Genomic DNA, 23,374 nt, shown 5'->3' with positions numbered 1-23,374 from the left:
ATTCACAGGTGAGGAAGCAGAGACCGTAGGTCAGTGGAAGAACTCAAGTCTGTATGATTTCAGAAGGTATACTCTCAGTCATTACTCCAGATATGAGGAAAGAAAGGGAAGTGAAGAAAATCATGGAATGAATGTCATCAGACCTCAGTCATAGAACTAACTGGCTTGAAAAAGAATAGCTGTGTAACCTTGTAGAAGTATTTAATTTCCCTGGTTATCATTGTCCTTCATTGTAAAAGTCAGAAAATTATGGTGATTTTCTAAAAGATCTATCACTTCAAGCTATGAAAAGAACTGAAAAATATATGGTATATATACCAAGGAAAAAATCCAAATAGAACTTTATCATGGCCAATTAAAACTAGTACAGAGAGGTGAGGAGGGTAAGAAACCTTTAGAGAGAAAGCACAGTGGTCTTTAGGGGTAAAAATGTCACTCAGATGCATTTGCCCAGAAATTCTACAAAATCCACAGAGAAGCATGCCAACTAACAACCAAAGAGCAAGAAAAGAATTGAGAAAAATCTTTCCCCTTTACTATTTCTAACATACATGTTGTAAAAAGCAAAATCCCTCCAGGCAGTAAACATCTGCCCATCAACACCTATCAGCAGCAACATCAAAAACATAAGGCAAAGGTCAAGTCAAAGTTTATTGACAATGATGAACTATGACAGCCTCTATTAAATTACCCCTTCCTTCAAGGTGTATGTGATCAAAGCAGCAAAGATATTTTCACTCAGTCACATAACAAGCTATTTGTTGAGATTGAAACATCTGGTCAGTATCTCCTAACACTGCAATTTCATGCACAGTTAGCATTAGGGCACATTTCTTCTCTTCTTACAGGGTCCATAAGGGTGGCACATATGGCTGATCATTTCATTCAAAAAGGATTCAATTCAAGGCATTACACACAATCGTCTGTGCTTTATGGTGTTTTAAGTCTACCTGCCATCGTTTTCCATCATCATTGCTCACTGCTGTTCTCTTCTACTATAAAAGCCTGCAAATATGACAGAGCACTTAAAGCTTAACAGCTTTCCTCCACAGCTTTCCTCCACTGGAGTTAGAAAGCATTTAAGGCAAAGGAATCTATAAAGTGGCAAGTCATTTTCCATTGTCAAAAACTCCCAATACATTAAACTGTTTACCACTTTATTTACCACTTAAGCAAAGATCTAATACAGATTGAAAAAATAATTTTTAATGTCAAATCAAATGCTTGATTTTCTGCATGACAGAATTATGAAAGTACATTCTTTTGGTATAATTTTAAGTTACAATAAATGACTTGAAAACAGTATCATAGAAACATTTAAAAATTAATTTAATAGGGGTTTCAGAATATATTTTTTAACTTCACAAAAAGCAATTCTATACTAAGAGAATAGGAATGCTACAATTTTATCAGTACCATATGCTGAAAATTTTCCTCTTGAAATGCATGCATTTGTTGCCATGGTAACACGGCCCTTTCTTAAACACTTATGGTAGTAAACCTGAACTCACACCATAGATTTCTTTTTCCCTTTCTTCCTTTAGGAAAGGAAAAAACTGGGTGGGGGAAGGAGACATCTTTGAAGCTACTGTTTCAGATTTCCTTTGACCCATCTCCCTGACAAGTAGTATAACTGTATGAGTAGAGTTGTCTTCTGAGATGTAAGAATTTGCACAGACAATAACCAAATGAATTTCAATAAGGAAATAGTCTTCTAGTGATAAAGAACCACTTATGACCACCTTACAATAAGCAATATGCAATGGCTGATTAAAGAAGGAGAATATCAAAATAACAAGACTGAACTAAAATCTAAGTTAGGTGTAATGTCTAGGACTGCTACCCTAGCATATAATGTAAATATAATGTTTATTCAGTTGTTCATTAATTTCATCAGTCAAGCTATTTATTGAATGGGTTTACAGGCCATGCACTATCCCAGCACTGGAACACAAAATTAAACAAGTCGGACATGTTTCTGTCTCACGGAGATTCTACACCGAGCAAAACAAAACGTAAAACAAACAAAAACATTAAACAGAAAAATAACTGTAAGAAATGCTATGAAGGAAAAAACAAATGGCTGAGAAGGATGATGGGTGAGAGAGAGGGGCAAGGAAAAGTATCTACTTTAAATAGACCTAAGGACATTTAAATTGAGATATAAATATGCAAATGAGCTAATCAGGTACAGAGTGAGCTTAGGGGTTGGGGGATTTTCCAAACAGAAATACCAAGGGCAAATCTTCTGAGGCAAGAAAGAGGTTGGCATATTAAAAAAATTGAAAAGCAGTGTGGCTAAAGCTCAGTGAAGGAGATGGAGAGTAGCTAAGATAAATTTGGAAAAATATGCAGGTTTCAGAACATGCACACCTTGCTGGCGATGGGAAGGAGAATAAATTTTATTCAGCATGCAATAGGATGTCACTGAAGGGTCCTAAACAAAAAAGCAAAATTATCAAATTTAAATAAGGATCGCTTTTGCTACTGTATTATAAAAGGATTTTATACTGTATATAAAAGTAGAGGAAGTAGGTAATTTTGTGTTCCAGGTGTTATTCACATCCCTAACCAGTCCTTTGGAAAAGCTTATTGGTTCTATCTTTAAATTATTTCCAGAATTTAACCACTTTTTTTCAACCACTTTCATTAATTCCACTGCTCTCAACCATCTAAGTTACCATAACCTCTTGCTTGGATTGTTGCAATAGTTTCCTTAATCTCCTTACTTCCATCCTTGACATTTTACTTTTAAAATGTTAAGTCAGTGAATGCCATTCCTTTGCTCAAATCCTGCAATGCTCTCCATATCACTCATTGAGAAGCAAAAATCCTTACATTAGTCTGTGAGGCCCTAAAGGATCCAGTCACTCTCCTTTACCTCCTGCTGTCTCTTGCACTTGTCTCTTGCACTTGTCATATTCTGCTCCAACCAAATTCAACTCCTTGCAGGATTTTGAAACATGCCAAGCATGCCCTCTCTTAGCAACTGCTGACATCTCTACCAGACTGGATTTCCCTAGCTAGCCAGATGGCTCTTCCTTCATCTTGAAAGTCTATACTCAAATCTCTTCTCAAGGAAATTGTTCCCACACATCCCATTTAATATTGTAAAATGCCTCTTTTGTTCCAACATTCCCAATACCATATTCTTCTACTTTTTGTTCCTATTCTAATTTCCTCATATATCACATTCATTACATTTCTCCCTTCCACTAAAATACGAGCTCCATGAAGGCAGGAAATTTTTTTTTGATTGTTTCATTAGTTTATTTTTTCCTCACATTGCAGTAATACTTCTCCAGTGGTCCCTACCTACTTTTAAAATACATTTCCTTCCTTAATTTTAAAGTTTTTTTAAAAAATAACTTTCCTATTCAATATGTTACAGTTGCTGAATCAGGATAGTATAAGAAAAGAATGCTTCAAATATATCATATTAAAGAAACAAATTATCATCAAATTGCTTAGAGATTCTGAAGAGTTGAGAAGCTTTGTTTGTCATAATAATCTGCCATTGCTTTTTCTTTAACAATTATCCAGATAATTCTTACACAACTATTCTAAATGTATTGTAAATGAAGTACCAGTAACTCTTAAAATAGTGCTATTAACTGTGAATTACTAATGGGATATAGCCCAAGGGCAAAAGAAAAAACCTCACGGCAGTAAAATCTTAAGTTGTTTTCATAATGTCAGGATAAAATTATCCAATTTTTCCAACAAATCAATGAAAGGGGAAAAGGGAGGAGGGAATTTTACACAATGAAAGAAATTAAGACACATACCAAGGAAATATAATGCTTGGTGGATCTTGTTTGGGTCTTGATTCAAACAACCATAACAACTTTGAAAGAATTGGAGAAATTTGAACCTAGGTGGATATTAAATAATGTTAACCTAATTTCTTAGGTATGGGAATAGCACTGTAGTTGGTTTTTTTTTTTTAAGTCATTAAAAGTTGCAGATGCATAATGAAGTATTTATGGGTGAAAACTTTGAGATAGGAAAATGATGGGCAGATAAAGTGGGCAAATATGGAAAAATATTGATAATTGTTGAAGCTAGTTATGAGTACCTGGAGATTCATCATACTATTCTTCTTTATGGGGTTTGGATTTCTCATAATAACAAGTTTTTTACAAATGACACTGTAAGAACAGGAGTTAACAAAATTAGGACATCCTTCTGAGATGCAGAATCACCACTGCAGTTACAGATGATACCTCTATTAGATAAACTCTCCAGCCTTTCCTTGTTTCATCATTTGACATGGTAACTTCTATCTGAATAATCCTGCTCATGCATCCTACCACATGAATCTTGGGTGTTTTTCTAGTCATGGCAATGGACACATGTAAACTGCTACCTGAGGGCATCAAATTACATGTCCTGTGTGTGTGTGTGTGTGTGTGTGCAGGTTAGTATCTTTCTGCCTCAGTTCCTCATCTGTAAGATGGGGAAACTCACTGTAGCCCTATGTGGTAGATATCTCCACCTTACAGATAAGGAAACTGAGACAAGTTTAAATAATTTGTCCAAGGTTCATAGCTAATAATTATTCCCATAGTTCATGGCAACAAAAGTATATAACTCTGAAAGTTTTCTATATGACTCCACCTGTATATTTTAAAGAATTTCAAGGCAGGAAATTTTTATATTTTGCTCACCAATGCATCCCCAGCACTTGACACATAAGTAGATACTCCATAGGTATTTGATGAATTGTATCTTAATAACAAATCAAGAGATAGCAAATGAGAGAATAAATATCAAACATTTATTTATATGCTATCCATCACATATTCCTAAAACAGCATATTTATTTTAAAACAAGAATAAAATGAGAATAAAATAATGCTTCCAAAAATATTATCTATTAATATTACTGAAGGATGCATGTTATCACAGTCATTATTTAATAGTGTTATGGCCAGTATTACATCTTAAAATTAAATAAAGCACTAAAAACACTGAAAAGGTAAAAACATGTCACAATCTGCAAAAGAAAAGGAAAATATACATTCTTAAGATCTGCAATATTATTGAAAACAATTCACTCTTCATTATAAACCATGAAGTAGGTACACTTATAATTTCCCTTTTACAGATGAATAAACTGAGGCACAGAAAGTGTAAATAACCCAGGATTTGAATCTAGACATTTTACAAACAAAGCCCAAGTTTAAGACACTATTATATAATGATCCCTGAAGAGTATCCACTAAAAAAATATTAGAAATAGTAAAGAGAGTTTGGTAAGATGTTCAGTTACTAAAACATGTATTTAAAAACTTTCTTATATACTATTAATAACCTATTGGAAAAACAATAAGGAAAAATTTCTACATAGAATAGTAACAAGAAGAAACCACACTGAACCCACTGATCAATATTAGCATCACTAAAAGTGGAACAAAAAGATATGATGCGTTACAAATGAGATATAATAAAAATAACAAAGTACCAGTTTTAAGATTCTTGTCTAAGGAAACAAAAGCTGCATCTAAACAAACCTCTAGCTCTCACTATAAGCAAAGACTAAATATGAAGCAACTAATGAAATACAGAGAGTAAGATATTTTACAAATAAGCCCGTTTCTGTTAAAAAAAAAAAAAACTTTAAAAAAGGGGGAAGCAGCGGGACACCTGAGTGGCTCAGTCGGTTAAGCGTCTGTATTCGGCTCAGGTCATGATCCCAGAGTCCTGGGATCAAGCCCTGCGTCAGGCTCCCTGCTCAGTGAGGAGCCTGCTTCTCCCTCTGCCTGCTGCTTCCCCTGCTTGTGCTCTCTCTCTCTCTGACAAATAAATAAATAAAATCTTTAAAAAAAGGGGGGGAAGCAGGATTACTAACTAAATGATACAAAGTATAAATGGAATGTTTGATTCTTATTTAGATCCTGATTCAAATAAACCTATCAAAAACATGTATTTTTGAAACAATTATGAAAATAGGATTTGGAACTGGATATTAAATAGCATTAAGAAATTAATTTAAGGTAATAGTGTGTTGTTTTTTTTTAAAGTGTTATTCTTGGAAAGGCAATCTCAGGATTTAAAGATGAAATGACCAGAGAACTGGGACTTACCCCATTTGAGAAAAAGAAAAAAATTGGGCCAAATGCTGACACTTACTGAAGCTAGATAATGGGCACATGGGGTTCATTATACTATTCTATTTTTTTTTAAGATTTACTTATTTATTTGAGGGGGAAGAGGAAGAGAGAGAGAATCTGAACCAGACTCCCTACTGAGCACGGAGCCCCACTTGGGGCTCAATCTCAGGACCCTGAGATCATGACTTGAGCTGAAATCAAGTCGGACACTTAACTGACTGAGCCACCCAGGCACCCCTATACTATTCTACTTCTGTGTACATTTGAAATTTTCTATAATAAAAAGTAATATACACACATACAAAGTGGGAAATTAAAATGAAAATCTTGATGTAGAAAAAAAAGAAGACATTTACTCTAAAAAGTTTATTATAAAAATATTATTTTCTCTCCAGTGAACCTATAAATTCCAATGTGATATTTTGAAAACATCAATATGATCCTTAAATTAATCTGAGGGGATAATAGGAAAGTACATTCTGAAAAGAATGAGTAATAATGATAGTAGAGGGGCACCTGGCTGGCTCAGTCAGTAAAACACATGACTTGTTCTTAAGGTTCTGAGTTTAAGCCCCACATTGGGTGTAGAGTTTACTCAAAAAAAAAAAAAAAAAAATCATGTGAAGAGGGCTGGGAGGGAAGGATTTACTACCGGGTATTAAAATGTATTATTTGGCAACTGCAATTAAAACAATTTAGTACTGATACAGAAAGAAATCAATGAGAAAAGCAGAATTAAAATCACAGACCCAATGGCAATTACCTATCGCAATACAGTACAGGATACAGATGACATTTCATAGAAATGGGAAAAGAGCAAATTATTCGATATATTGAGCTAAGATAAATAGTCATGGGGGGGGGAACTCCCCTCACCCGTTAACCAAAAATATAAAAAAACAAATATAGACAATTCAGCAACATACTTTAAAACCTTAAAAGTCAGATAAATTTCCTAAATGAATGCCAACTAGTATAAAGGAAAATACTGACAGTTGTGACCAGATACAAACCTAAGATCACTACCCAGAAAAAAGTGTGCATATGTGGCAGGGAATAGAGGGTGCACAGGAAAAGGTGTATCCTTAATACATGAAGCACTCTCAAAAATCAATAAGAAAAAGATCCGAAAGATTGTCACAAGGATGGCAGTGCTTGAGAGAGTAATGACCACAGATACAGGCAATAATACACATACTCCTTTAATTTAGGTAAAAAATATAAGCATTTAAAACACCGAGAAAGCTATACATAGAACAACTGCAGCACTTTGCAAATACAAGAGCAATCTTCATTGGCTTTCAAATCTGTATTAAGGATGTGTTGATGCTATTTCCTGTTCAGAGTGAGGATGCCATATGTCTTTCAAGAAGCTCCCTTTGCCATTCTCATCATACTGCTGAGGTGCTTAAGCTATTCTTGCCTCTCCTGATTGAATCTAAGAGACATCAGCTTTGAGTCTGCCTATCCACCAAGTGTAAATAAGTGGTAATAACTGTATCATAGTACCAAGTGCTAATTTGTGAGGCCAGGTGAATCACAGGACAATTTCCCAGGCATATTTGTATCTCTGGTGGGCCCACACTTTACCCTGTCTGTATTTATTCTTACAATAAAATAAACAGCAATGAACAATAATCATGTATATTTTTTGCAAAGTAGTATCAGAATTACACAGTAACATCAGACAATTAAAATGTATAGAGTTCTTTTAGGAAAAAGATTTACATGCAAATAATTCAAGGAGAATTTTATTAGTAGCTCAACTATAACATCATCAGAATAAAAATGTTATTGGGCACACACCATGGAATTAAATACTTGTTAATCCAATAAACTTCTATTAAGCTCTTATTATATCTAAAGTACTCTATGAGGGAATACAAGCTCAAATAAGACCTTAAGGAGTTCACAGTCTACTGAAGAGCAGCAGAGAAACAATTAAAATACAATGAACATTACAAGAGAGACATGCACAAAATATTCTGAGAGCACCAAGAAGTTTGAGAGTAATGAAAACGTCAAAAAGAAAATGACAAGCTGTTTGTTGAAGGTTGAAGATTTGACCAGGCTGAGAACAAGTAAAAGAAAAGTAAATTGCACACAGAGAAAAATATGTGTAAAAACACAGAGGGATACTATGTTCAAAGCTTACTCAGGGAATTAGTAAAGCAGAGGGTCCATAATAGCATATTTTATGATAGACTAGTCATCCATAATACTGAAAAGCAGGCTGGAATCCGAGTTACATGATAAAAATGTATTTTAGGTAGACAATTTTGGCAACAATGTTCAGGACACTAAACAAAAAAAGTTGAGAGACAATTCTCCATGGGTCTATCATGTCTCTATAGGTCTTTATCAAAAAAAAAAAATTTTTTTTTTTAAAGCAAACAGCCTTAAAAGATAAAGATAGTGACTTTATCTCAGGGTAAAGGTTGGGCAGGTTTCTAGGAAGCACCTTTAAAGATTGGGGTTTCTTAAGTTCAAGATTACTCAATTGTGATATAAACTGCGAACACAACTTCCACCTGGGTCAATCTCCACATTGCCCCTGAGTGACTGGGAAGACAAGCAGAATCAACAGGAATATGAAACTCGTGCTTCCTGCTGTGCCTTGAGAAAAATTCATTTGCCTCTGACACAGTAGGCTCTTGTCTCTGTCAACATCTATGAAACTGTGGAAGACTAATTTGTTAGCTTGCAAGTGGGGTAAAATCCAAGACATTTCACTGTTTTTGACAAAACAAGAGGAGACCAGAGCAGGTCACAGGAAGACCAATTACCAAGCTATGTGGTATTAAGAAAAGAAACAAAGATCTCAACATTAAGAATTTATAAGGAAAGGAGGAAACAGATGTAAGAAACATTTTTTTTTTACAGGGAAAAAGGACAAGATTCGGGACTGATTAAATGTGGGAGGTGTGGAAGAGTGTAGGTTGAGTAGGACTATAGTGTCTCTCATTGGATAACTGATGGATGGTTATGTCATTAACAGGAAAAGATAATATAAGAACACGGAAGCAAGTGCAATGTGAAAAAGCCATAGAGTTTGAATATACAGAATTAAAAAGATATTAATGTAGAGATACTGGACTATTGCAAATTAGGTTTGTAGTTCCAGAAAGAGGCCAGGAATAGAGATAAATCACTGAGACTTAGCTACTGAAAAAGGTTCAGAAGACCCCTGAAAAACCCTGAGAACTTGTCAGGGTATCCACAAAGTCAACTTTTTTATTTTCAATTTTCACACTGTTGAGGCGTTATTTGCATTTTTACTATGTTGACATTTGCTTTCATACTGCAAATTCAATATGAAACTGCTGGCACCTAAGAACAAAAAGGGGCAGTGGAACCAAGTTGTCATAGTAGTCACCAAATTTAACACAACCTTGTGCTCATAAGATACCAACTAAATTTAAGAATATTTTGGAGAAGCAGCAAAAATCATTGATTTTTATTAAACAATGACCCTTAAATACACTTTTTAAAAATTCTCTTTGTATGAATGAAGTACAATGGTTTCCTGAGGAAAAGCACTTACGCAGTTAGTTGAGTTTCTACATGAGCTGCTCTTTTTATAAAAAAAAACAAACTTTTTATTTGAAAAAAATGATTGACAAATGATAGTTATTCAGACTTGGGTATATGGCAGACATTTTCTTGAAAATGAAAAAAAAGGAAGACTGTCACTTAAAAAAATAACTGCCAGGAATATTGCTAATAATAAAATTTAAGCTTTCAACTGAAAATTATAATTGTGTAAAACTTATACACCACAGTGAGATTTCCAATACATAAAAGACCATTTTCTTGAGATGGGTAGTGATATTGACAAATGAGACATTTTACATTTGCAAGATCTGCATAATAAACAAAAACTTTGCAAACGACCAATGCACCTCATTAAAAGTCACATATGGATAGAAGAGTTAAATAGACCAAAGGACTTTTTTTTAACATACAGCTTTGTAGAGATACAGTCCACATACAATACAGTTCATATTTAAAGTGTACAATTCAATGGCATCTAGTATATTCAGAGTTGTTCAAGCATCACTACATTAATTTTAGAATATTTTCAACACCTCCCAAAGAACCCCTTAACACTTAGTCGTCATACCCAAACTCTTGTACCCAGAAGCCCTGGGCAACCACTAATGTATTTTCTGTTGGCATAAATATGCATATTCAGGACATTTCACAGAGACGGAATCATAAAATATATGGGCTTTTGTAAATGGCTTCTTTCATCTAACAATGTTTTCAGGGTTCTTTTATATTGTGGCATGAATCAGTGCTTCATTTCTTTTTATAGCCAATATTCTATCAGATGGATACTCCACATTCTACTTATCCATTCATCAGTTGATGGGCACCGGTTGTTTTCACTTTTCTGCTATTATGACAAATACTGCTACGAACATTCGCGTACAGGATTTTATGCACATACCTGTTTTCATTTCTCTTGGGTATATGCCAGAATTGCTAGGCCATACAGTAACTGTATCTTTAGCCTTTTGAAGAAATGCCAGACTATATCCCAAAGCAGCTGCACTATTTTTTTGTTGGTTTTTAAAGATTTATTTTTTTATTTACTTTAGAGAAAGAGAGCGCATGTGTGAGTGGGGGAAAGGGCAAAGAGAGAGCAGACTCCCCATCCCACGACCCATGAGATCATGACCCAAGACAAAACCAAGAGTGGGATGCTTAATGACTGAGTCACCCAGGTGACCCACAGCTGCACTATTTTAAAACCCACCAGCACAGTTTTTCAACATCCTACCCCCAATTTTTGTATATGGTGTGAGGTAGGGGTACAACTCAATTTTTTTGCATGTAAATACCTCATTTTCTCAGCATCATTTGTTGAAAAGGCCATTTTTTTCTTTATTGGACTATCTTGATATCCTTGTCAAAAATTAACTGACCAAGAATGGATGAATTGCTGGATTCTTAAATCTATGACAACTAAATCTGACAAAGGCACAAAAATAATTCACTGGGGAAAGAATAGCTTTTTCAACAAATGATGCTAGAATTACTGGACAGTCATATACAAGAAAAAAAAATCTTCAACCCATTCTTTATAATATAAACAAAAATACTTCAAAATGGATCAAAATCTAAATGTAAAATCTGAAACTATAAAAATTCCAGAAAATGGGAGAAAATCTCTGTGATCCTGAATTGACTTGGATCAATACATTTTTAAATATAGATTTAAAATATATAACTGACATTAACTAAATGCTAGTGGTATAACTTTTTATCTTGGTCACTTAGTATCTCATACATAGATATATCATAATGACTGTAATTTCTCCCCTGTTGTTGAACATTTAGATTATATTCAATTTTCTAAATTACAAATACTGGCTTCCTATTTTCAATATTACTTATGCACATGACTTAACTAATTTTATCAGATAGATACCTAAACTAGGAATTACTGGGTCAAAGATTATGTGCATGTTAAATCTGTAAAGTTACTGCCAAATTGCTCTACCATAATGTGTATCTTACAGAAGAGTATAAAAGGGTATGAAAGAGTTCTCTGCTTTATATCTCTCCTAACACTGAATTCTAATCAGTTTATTTTTAACAATGTAACAACAAATATGGTAACTTTTATTTTAACTTTTATTTTTTATTGTTAATTAAGGTGAGGAGTTTTTCATTTACTTATAAACAACTCATATTTCTTATATAAATTGAATTACTCATCATATCTTTTGTTTACTTTTCAGTTGGGTTTTTTTTTTTCTTCTTCTTAATGATGCCAAGAATCCAAGAATCTGTTTTCATATTAGGGACATACTACCTCTTTGATGCATTTTGCAAATATTTTCCTTGTTTCTTTTCATCTTTATTTTCTTTCACCTAAAATCTTTTTGGCCTTTTAATGTATTTTGTATCTTTATAATTTATGAGATTAGAAACAATAAAAATTGACAGAGAAAGGTAAGCCAGTAAAGGGTACAGAGAAAGGACATCAAAGAGTTAATAAGCAAAGAACGAAGAGTATCATTTTTTCCTGAAAGATAATGAAAGTTCAGTTTCAAAACTGAGGGAATAATCAACAAATTAAACAACCTCAAGAGGGTCAATTAGGATCCAGATTTTTAAACAGTCATTGGATTTGACAATTAAATTATTAGTGACCTTTGTAAAAAAACATGTTTCCAAAGAGAGAGAAGATTGGGTGTTATACTCAACTAATGAATCACTGAACACATCAAAAACTAATGATGTGCTATATGGTGGCTAATTGAACATAATAATTAAAAAAAAATTGAGATCCCAGATTGCAGTTATTGAACAAACAATGAGTTGGAAAGTAGAGCAGTGGTGATAATAAATGTATAGTACTGGGGGGCTTGGGTGGCTCAATCGAGGCTCTGACCTCGATTAGGGGTCAGACTCTTGATTTCCACTCAGGTCATGATCTCAGGGTTCTGAGACAGAGCCCAGCATTGGGCTCTGCACTCGGCAGGGAGTCTGCTTAGGATTCTCTCTCTCACTCTCCTTTTGCCCCACACATCTCTAAAATAAATAAATAAATCTTAAAAAAATTTTTTTATAGTATGCTGTCAATACATCTGGTAGTGAAGGGAAAGGGGGATAACAGTTTGAAGTTCTAGAGAATGAAAAAGAACAGAATAGAGTTAAAAAGACACAATTATACAAACAAGTTTGAAGACAACAGGGAGAGAAGGTGAAGAAGTTGAAACCTGATGATTTCAATTATATTTACAGAGTTGGATATGAAGTTGCTTGCTGAGGGTAGGGTAAGAGGATACAGGAAATAAAGATTTGAACAAATACATAGAAAAATGACAATTGGAGAAGAAACGGAAAGTACTATAGATGCAGACATTTGTCACTCCCTTATAATGCCTAGAAAAATGTGTTGTACATAGATGGACTCACTGAATGGGTTTAAAATTTAATTTTAGATAATTAAAAAAATACATGCTTTAGGAAATTTAGTCTTTATGTTTTTTATATATAAATTTTATGTAACCAGTATGCTAATATAAGTCCACTGTGATGTGATTTCTCAAGAATAAAGAATAATTCTATTTATTTAATTTCTATAGAAATACATAAAAAATTCAGATTAAGGGTTGGCAATTTGATGAAGTGACAGCAACTGAATTTTATATTTAAAACATAGTATGAAAGATTTGCAAATGTCACTACAAATGGAATATTTAAAATTTCTCTAGGCATTTAATAAATAATATTTTAAATATATATACAACCCAAGAAATAAGAAAAATTTAAAATATTATAAAATGTAAGAATAATAATGAATTAGTCAAGTTTCTATCTAAACTATATTACCAGGAGTAATTGTAAATCATTTCTAAAATAAAAGGAAAAGTAAAAAGTACTAAAATTGTTAATCAATGGTAAAGCTTGTATCTAAACAAGTTAGAATGAATACTTAACTAAACGTATTCAGCTACTAAATGTATTCAGCTACTAAAGGTACTCTGAAAATGATCTTTTAATTAATAAACTAACATCAAGGGGGAAATTAGGTAAGGATTACGTGGGAACTCTCTGTACTACCTTTGAAACTTTTCTGTAAACCTAAAATTATTCCAAATATATTTTTAAAAACTAAAAATGAATTTTTTTAATTTTTTACTTTAAAATAATTTTATACCTAAAGAAAAGTTGCAGAAATAATACAGAGAATTCCCATACACCTTTTACAAAGCTTACCCTAATATTAGCATGTTATATAATGAATATTATCAAAATCATGGAATTGTTTTCAAATTTTGAAGTGCTTATCCTGCATATCATAAAAAAATCTGTGTCATAAAGCAGTATTTTTACTGCAAAATTTCTTTGACATGGTTTGTTCTACTCATCTCAGGTGATTAAAAGAACACATTTCTATTTGCAAGCAGAGTAAAACAAAGTAGTGTTTTCATCTATCAATTACATTCCTCAACTTTCTAGAATGTATTCCTATTTTGGAAATGAGTATACTTCAAGTGGATGAATAATAAAGTATTTATTGAAAATTATATAAGACATTAATTTTCAAAAGAATTTCTAGAAAGCAATCTACAATTTTCAAAAATATTACAGGATGAGCTAAGTGAGGGTTTGAAGACCAAGAATCTGTATAAGGACCCACCCCGTATATTATTATGATTTTCACCTAGTAGTCTCAATATCCAAGGTATGAAAGAGTGGTGGAAGGTAAGTTAGACTGATCTAGAATTGGTGGATAGGCATTGTGAAATAAAAGGACATAAAAACTGAGAGAAAAAATTAAGTGAGGTCAGATGGATTATCCAAGAGTAGTGGAATGGCAGACTTGAAGGCAGTGAAACTTAAGAGGTACAAGGGGTAGGAGAATTCTATGCAAAGAACTGAAATTATATGAGAAAAGTCAGGGAAAGATTACAAAGGATGAGACGCTTTAGTCAGACAGTAGAATATTGGAACATTAGATTTCATACATAGAACTGTAAGGGATGATGATATACAGCATGTAGACATGATAGAATGGGGCTGAAAAAGAACGAAGATCAACAAAGTCTGAAATTAGGATGATTACTGGGTTACAACAATGAAGTCAGGCTACCACCAGTTACATTATTCTATACCTTTCCAGCTTGGGAATCCTTGATAGATACCTATACAAGTCACAATTAAATTCACTTAAACATCTTTAGACTATAAAGATATAAAAGTTATTAAAATGTTCATTTTATCCTGCTTCTGTTGGACTCAAATAAATAACACAATTAAAAAAAAAAGACTGCCAAAGAAATGTTAAATTATCTTCAGAAGGGAGTATTAAGCAGGATTGTCATTTCATAATAGTTTTTTCCTATTTTTTTTAAAGATTTTATTTATTTGATAGAGAGAGACACCACAGCAAGAGAGGGAACACAAGCAGGGAGAGTGGGAGTGGGAGAGGGAGAAGCAAGCTTCCCACGGAGCAGGGAGCCCAATGCGGGGCTCAATCCCAGGACCCCGGGATCATGACCTGAGCCGAAGGCAGACACTCAATGACTGAGCTACCGAGGCGCCCCTTTCCTAGTTTTTCAAATAATGCCTACTATTATTAACTTGAACTGGAAGTAATATAGAGTTACTCATAAAAGTTTTATTTCTTCAAAAAGTAAAATCTGATTTGAAATATTTTAAAATTCAAGAAATGTATTCCAAACCAATGCTATAAAGAAATATTAAGCATTCAATAAATGCCTACTAACTCAGCATGGAAGGATCTGAAGTACATTGTAAAAATCATGCTGAGATTTAATATAAAGTCATTGTTCTGAGGAAAGCAAGAAAAAACAATGACTGAGACTATAACTGATATGAAAATATGAGTGGAATTTTTATTAAAATAAAAAGTACTGATTATCATAAATGTCCCATTTATTAGACAGAGTTAGGATTTAAATAACAATAACAAGTGATCATATAGGCACTAAGTAACAAAAAATAAAGTAAAAAATACAGGCAACTACTACTTCCAAAATTTTAGGTCTTCATTTAGTTCAGTTTTAACAGCTGTAAACACTATATGGACCCCTGGGAGTCAACTAGTATCAAAAATTACAAGTTATTAATAGATACACAAAAAAGTTTATTATTCAGAGAAACTACTACTTTGTAAGGTCCATAAAATAAATATTTCGATTCCGGGATAATTCATTACTCACTTCTAAGAAATAATTGGCACACAATGGAGATTCCTTGATAGACAAGACATGTACATAAATAAAGCATGTAATTAAACGAATGTATAAATTCTCTCTTGCAAAAAACAATCTCTTTCATACACTGATTATCAATGGATATGTCAGCATTATGGCTAAACCTCCCAGTTTTTCCTGAATATAAGTAAACAATAAATACACATCTTTGCAAAATGCATATGTTAGAAATCTAAACCATTTCAGAAAGTTGAGGGGAATTGACTATCTTTTGGCATGAGTGGGGCAGCAAACTTTAGATTATGATTTTTTTAATATATAAACATGACTGATTTTACATTTTTTCCAAACCCCAAATTTGCAACTGTTAATACACACATTTCACTGTGTATTTTTCATTATAATAACAATGAGAGACTATGGACTCTGAGAAACAAAATGAGGGTTCTAGAGGGGAGAGGGGTGGGGGTATGGGTTAGCCTGGTGATGGGTAGTAAAGAGCACATGTATTGAACGGAACACTGGGTGGTATATGCAAACAATGAGTCATGGAACACTACATCAAAAACTAATGATGTAATGTATGGTGATTAACATAATAAAAAATAATATATTGTTTGAAAAGGAAACATTATGATTAAAAATGTACTAGATGATCAGTAAAGCTATCCTGAAACTAACAGTTTACCACACCTCCACAATAAAAATTGCAAGAATATTCTGAAATACCTAAACATTACTCTATATGATCTTTGAAACTGTTAATCAAAGATTCTTAATAATAAATTCTTAAATATTTTCTATCCTAAACACGCATATCCCAAACTCATTTCTAACCATAATCTATTGAACCAATTGTTTATCAGAAGAAATTGAAGGGCTGCCTAGGTGGCTCAGTCGTTAAGCGTCTGCCTTCAGCTCAGGTCATGATCCCAGGGTACTGGGATCGAGTCCCGCATTTGGCTCCCTGCTCGGCAGGAAGCCTGCTTCTCCCTCTCCCACTCCCCCTGCTTGTGTTCCTGCTCTCGTTATCACTCTCTCTCTGTCAAATAAATAAATAAGATCTTTAAAAAAAAAAAAAGAAAGAAAAGAAATGATGGCAATCATCTTTCAGGACTGACCTAAAATGAAGAGAATACTCATTGCTGATCACTTGATTATTTGGACATAATTAATGTTCCAAACGGAATACATGGCATGAACAAGAAGTTGTGGTTTGATGTGAGGTCGGTTAAATTAAACAAAAAAATGAGAGAGAGAGAGAGAGAGAGAGACACTTCAAAAGGTCAATGAGATTAGCCTCCTTGGCTCTAATTTGTGAATACAGAACCATTGCTCCTAGGGGAAATAAAGGGTTAGGTTCCTGCAATGCCTTGGTTACATTCTTTGTCAACAAGTTAATATCACTACATAACTTTGTTTTTTGTGTCTTTTTGTTTAGAGAGACATTATTTTATTTATATTTATATACACACATATAAAAGCTGAACCACCCAGGAGCCCCTATCAGTGGTTTTAAATCAGTGGTTCTTAACCATTTTTGAAGTCTTGGATTTTTTTTTTTTTGAGAATATGATAAATTAAGTATCCTCCAGAAAAATCACACATTAAAAAATTATGTTTTTAATGGATTTAAGGACCTCCAATAGCTCCATAAACAGACCTCCATTTTAAATGATAACCCATAAATCATGGTTTAAAAATGCCAGCTTTAAAGGTTATAGGCAGGGGCACCTGGATGGCTCAGTCGATAAGCGTCTGCTTTCGGCTCACGTCATAATCCCAGGGTCCTGGGATCGAGCCCGCATCAGGATCCCTGCTCAGCAGGAAGCCTACTTCTCCCTCTCCCACTCCCCCTGCTTGTGTTCCCTCTCTCGCTGTCTCTTTCTCTGTCAAATAATAAATAAAATGTTTAAAAAAAAAAAGGTTATAGGCAAATTTTTAAAGCCTTCATTGATAACTATTTCAGATTTCGACTAATGCTTAAATCTTTGTATTTACAAAATAGCCATCATTATACCTATAAGCTTACATTTTCTGAATGCATATTACAATAATGATTATAGTTTATCAGCTAGATACAATATACAGTGAACATAAAATGCATTTGCAGTTTTCACTCTTTCCAAAACAAGTTTTCCTTGCCTTTCTTGCAGAATTACTATTTTTTAAAAATCTACAGAATATAACCGGAAAAGCAATACGTAAACTAATTTGGAGAATTCTTCATGCTTCTTAAAACACTCCAATTTGGGGACATGAACATATAAAGTGTGAAGTTTCATAGCACATCGATATTTTTATCAACTTTATAATTTTATTTGGTTCTCTACATATGAAATATCTAAAAATATTGATTGTAATCCAGTATCCCTTCACTCTCAAAGAAAAAGTTTGACTGCCAAAAACACTTTCATTTAAAATTTTTTTCTTTTTTTTCAAAAACAATTTTATATCTGTTTCACAACTGACACATTAACTTGGTAAATGTTTGTAAAGTACTAACAAGAAAGCAAGTGGTATTTTTTATTTTATTTTATTTTATTTTTTTAAAGATTTTATTTATTTATTTGAGAGAGAGAGAGAGAATGAGAGATAGAGAGCACGAGAGGGAAGAGGGTCAGAGGGAGAAGCAGACTCCCCGCTGAGCAGGGAGCCCGATGCGGGACTCGATCCTGGGACTCCAGGATCATGACCTGAGCCGAAGGCAGTCGCTCAACCGACTGAGCCACCCAGGCGCCCGCAAGTGGTATTTTTTAAAAAGAGAACAGAGAAAACAAATATCAGCAATTACTTTAGCATTAACCAATAACAGTTAATCAACAAAGGAAATTACACCTTTTCCATAATTATATATTAAGGTATGAAGAACTGCTAAGTGGAAACGTTCTATATTAAAAATTTCAAATGGTACTGGATACTGGATACTTAGTATGAAGACTAAAAAATAACTTATTGCATTTTAAGTACAGAGGGTTCAGACATTGAGAACACTTCTTAATGGCTAAAATGATTGCTTAGTAGGAGAAGTTGAGAAGTTGTCTCCCAATAAAGGGATAGGAGACCGGGTAGGGGTCTGAAGATAGGAATAAATTATTCAAGTAAATTCTGAAGAAAATAAGAAAGGTGACTAAAAGCAAACAAAAGAATTGAAAAAAGGTTGACGGCCCAACTTCATCCGAAAACTTGGGTTATTCTGCCTCTGTACAAACAGCATGATTTTATGCAAGTTTCTATCCATCATTTATTCTGTTATCATCCTGATTTCTTCTGGCATGATATGCAATTTGGAGTAACTGTGATTCAGAATATCCTAAGTAACCAGTCAATATTTACAAATTATGTATGCTGCTATTTTTTTCATAATCATCCGTGTCAGACAGTTCTAGCTATACTTCAGGAAATGTGGCTATATTTATGAATGGATATGTAGAGATGTAGTATCTGTAATAAGTGTTTGTTGATGATAGCTTATGTAAAACAAGAATACCGTCATCTTTCTCACATAGCCAAACACAGGATAAAGAATTCCTAGCTCTGGGAATGAAAGGTTTAGTCTATTTCTTATCTCCTACTATGAAATATATAATGCAAATTATATACACATTTAAGTGGGTATGAAGGGGTTTTTAATATAAAATTGTATTAGTAAAGGACTAATCCATATGTTTTTGCATAAACTATTTTATATTCTCTCTATATATAAAAATTTGAAATAAATGGACAATAGGTTTGTATTAGACACAGATGTTAATGTTAAATCAACTGTTCTATATATCACACAGAAACCTATGTTAATGCTAAATGAAGGAATTTCCCTTAAATGTTCCACAAGGTCAACTTACATAATGAGTTACTCCTTAAAACACAGGATTAATAAATAATACCCAAAGTATTACATAAGCCCTATCATTTGAAATCAATATTTATGGATATGAGGCAATTCCATAACAAGTAATATAGAGACGCTCTAATTTTGCCTCTGTCACAATTATGAGATAGATTTAGTTTTTAAACTTTTATTATAAATAAATGATACATTAAGTCCAGTTTTTTAGTTTGCATTATAAATCTAACTACTTAGAAATATGTTAACTTCAAAAATTCTAGAATTATTTTTATTCTCTGGGCATGAAGTAGATTCTTTTAATGAATTATTATTAAAGGTGATTATACTTATTTTTAAGTGTATTATGAAATATATGTATATATTTATACAAAATTTTACCCATATAAATAGAATTTCACCTCTAGATATCCCAATCTCAGCCTACCACCTTTTTTTAGTTTAACATATAGGGGTGGAGAGAAAATATTCAGTCAGAGATCATAAACGTGCAAATGTGATAGAATATTTATGTTATCTGCTTATGCCAAATTCTAGTCATTAGCACTATATTTCCTAGGTATGTTATCCACCTATGTAAGGCTTTAAAGCCAAACTGCAGTTCTGCTACTTACTAACTGCGCAGGCTTGCACTTCCTATAAACAAGTATTAATTCAGAAACCATCAAGGGTCTACCAAATTAGCCAGTGTCTGCCTGTTTCTTTCTCTTTTTTTCTCTACACACACACACACACACACACACACACACACAGAGTGACATAAGGACATGAGACCTCTGGATCAGAGACAAAGACAATTTATTGCTCATGGCAAAGACAGCAGCCAGAGCAATAACCTAGTGCTATATCCCTGAGTTGCAATCCTCATGGGGCAATGCAATGAAGGCTGGATATTACTGGCACGTGCAGCAGAGAACAGCACAGGAGAGTAATCCTAAAACTAAGAAACTCTCATCTTCTAAAGGTTTCTACTCTGCTCCAAAAAGAAAGATTACCCATTACTCTAGTATATAAGCAAATCTACAGGAAGGGAAAGGTGAGGTCTTTTATTTTTAATTTTGGCATGTCTCCAAGGAGGGACATGTTACTTATTTGCCTATCCAGAAATTTTTCCTTATACAAAACACTGGCAATGTAAATGCCTTTGCTTAGAGACTGTGCAGGCACATGAAAAATCTATCAGCCATCTCCCAACACTCAGTTTTCCATCTCTAAATGGGGATAATAACAGATGCAATGAAATTATATTGAAGTATTATAAGGATGGAGTAACTATCTGAGACAGAAAGACCTGAAACAAGGGACGACTGGGTGGCTCAGTCAGTTAAGTGTCTGCCTTCAGCTCAGGTCATGATTGAGTCCCACATCGGGGTCCTTGCTCAGCAGGAAGTCTGCTTCTACCTCTGCCTGCCACTCCCCACAGCTTGTGCTCTCTCTCTCTCTCTCTCTCTCTGACTAATAAATAATAAAATCTTTTTTTTTTTTTTAAGAAAGACTTGAAATAGGCTTGCTAAAGGTGTACTGAACAGTAGGGCTCTTGATTCACTTGATACAACATTTTAAAAAAAGGAAAACTCTAATATTTATAACAAGATACAAACCATCCTATGAAATGAATATTTTATAAAATAACCCAGTAATATCTATTATGTGAACAAGATGGAGAATATTCTTCCATTTATACTAATCAACATCTTTCAATGCTTTTCAAGCAGTAGTATGTGAGGCACTAATGGAGGATGATAACTGTAATGGGTCACAAGCATCATTTTTATAACTAATAGAACAGAATAAAAAACCAAAGTGCCTTGCAAGGTACGAAGGGCAGAAATTATTTAATGAAAAATTTCAGTTAAATATATACACACAGGCATCCATAGAAGTGATGTAAACTGTATTTCTTAGTGTGGATTGACAGACATATATATTTAGATATATGATAAGATAAATAAGTAGTTCTATAACCAAGAATTGGGAATTTATAAATAGTACCTAATATTTACCAACAAATGAGGAAACCTCAGTTTTAAACATAATGAAAATTAGAAAGAATATGGACCAACTGTCCAATTTGAACTGAAGACAAGATAGAAAGAACTGACTAAATTGTAAAAGAAAGAAAAAATTAGATGGTCTTGAGTAAGAGCTAAATATCTTAATGAAAAATTTGAATAATATTAAAAAACCTTCTAAGGACAATAAGCTGTTCTGTTCAGCTCCTGAAAATTCTATCTGTAAATCTTTCCCAACTCACCTGGCCCCACCCCCTACATTTCTAGCAATATCTAAGCATTAAAGAAGATAAAAGCCATATTAAATAACTACTACCCCAAAAGGGGCTTATAATAAAACAAAATTAAGCCTAGTCTACAAACATTGTATCATTAACTCTTGATTGCATAGGACTAAGTATATACTTTATATATCAGCTAAGATGTTTTTCTTCCTTTTTTGGGTCATTTTATTATTCCTCCAAGTGATAGAGAAGTTTTTAAAAAGCTGACATATACATACTTTGTTAATAATTCTAAAAAGTGAAATGATGAAAAAGCAACTAGGTGGTTTAACTTGTAGGAATAAATTTAGTCAGGAAAGCTGGTCTTGAACACTTAGCCCTTACTTATCACAGTACCTAGTCATGTGAGCTTGGCCAAGTAACAAATTCTCAAGATATGCATATAAAATTAGAAAAAATTTGACCGCAGTACAACCAAATCCACAGAGTGAATAAATAGTTATAATGAAGTTTTGGTGATTTACCACAGTCCTCTGCTTGGACTTCATGCATTAAGTGCATATGGCTTAAATAATCATAAGCACACACAGTGGAAGCAGTGAGTGAAAAGTGAGAAGCAATAAGATATCTAGCAACTCAAATTTAATTTAAGTGCTAATAGAACTTTCCCAGACTCCCTTTGAATCTGATACGGTTTTTTAAAAAAAACAATATAATTAAAAATGGAGAGATGCCATGAAATTTTGGAACCATAATAAGCCTTAGTAATCAAGACTAAAATAATCAGTGAATAGATTAAAAAGCTGAAGCACTTCCCCAAGATCACTTACCTACCTGACGGCAGAGCATGGAGAACACCTTCTATCTTGTGAGCTCCCACCATACCTGTCACTTGTTATGACTGTTTCTATCATCCAAGAGGTTTACAAAGTTTTTCTTAAGACTATACAAAAAGAAGTCTTTCTCTAAAGAGCCACAGAAGAGTTGAAATAAACTTCATGTTTTTACATTACCAGTATTCAGAGGTAATATTCATTCAAAACCACAAATGTTTTAATAGTAATATTCAAGGACTTCATTGATAATTATCAAAAAATGTTAAGGTTGAAGGATCTGTGTCATGGGGAAATTTTTATTATTTATAAAGGAATTGTGTAGGAGTCAAAGACATGCAATTTTTCCACAAAAGAAATCACACAAACACTGGAATCCTTCTGTGAGAGTCAATGAGTCTGTGGATGTGATTCACTTCAGGACAGCACAAGGTTTGCTACACAGATAAAAAGATAAAAATTACTATCTTGCCTCTGGCAGGAACTTATTCCAGATGCTCAGGGGAATGATGAGTTCACTTTTTCCTATTCCCACATGAAACTTCTTACTCAACAGCAGTAATCAGTAGAGAGAATAGTAAAGCCAGAGATTTAGTTGCTTGTATTATAATCCATACACCAATTGCTGAATACATATTGTA

The 23,374-nt window shown here is 33.4% G+C and overlaps 1 protein-coding gene and 1 non-coding gene across 7 annotated transcripts in view; one reads left to right on the top strand and one right to left on the bottom strand.

Moving 5' to 3' along the window:
* The window catches only part of ADK (adenosine kinase), a 490,160-nt gene that overhangs the window by 272,329 nt on the left and 194,457 nt on the right, over positions 1-23,374 (bottom strand). The gene's annotated exons all lie outside the window — the stretch shown is intronic.
* On the top strand, positions 16,904-16,972 carry LOC113923997. The gene has a single exon (XR_003520501.1). It is a non-coding gene; the product is annotated as a small nucleolar RNA SNORD2 (small nucleolar RNA).

Source organism: Zalophus californianus, chromosome 15 (genome assembly GCF_009762305.2).
Source record: "Zalophus californianus isolate mZalCal1 chromosome 15, mZalCal1.pri.v2, whole genome shotgun sequence".
In the NCBI taxonomy this organism is placed as follows: Eukaryota; Metazoa; Chordata; class Mammalia; order Carnivora; family Otariidae; genus Zalophus; species Zalophus californianus.
The sequence above is the reverse complement of the archived record's forward strand: the minus strand, read 5'-3'. Positions and strand labels throughout refer to the sequence as shown.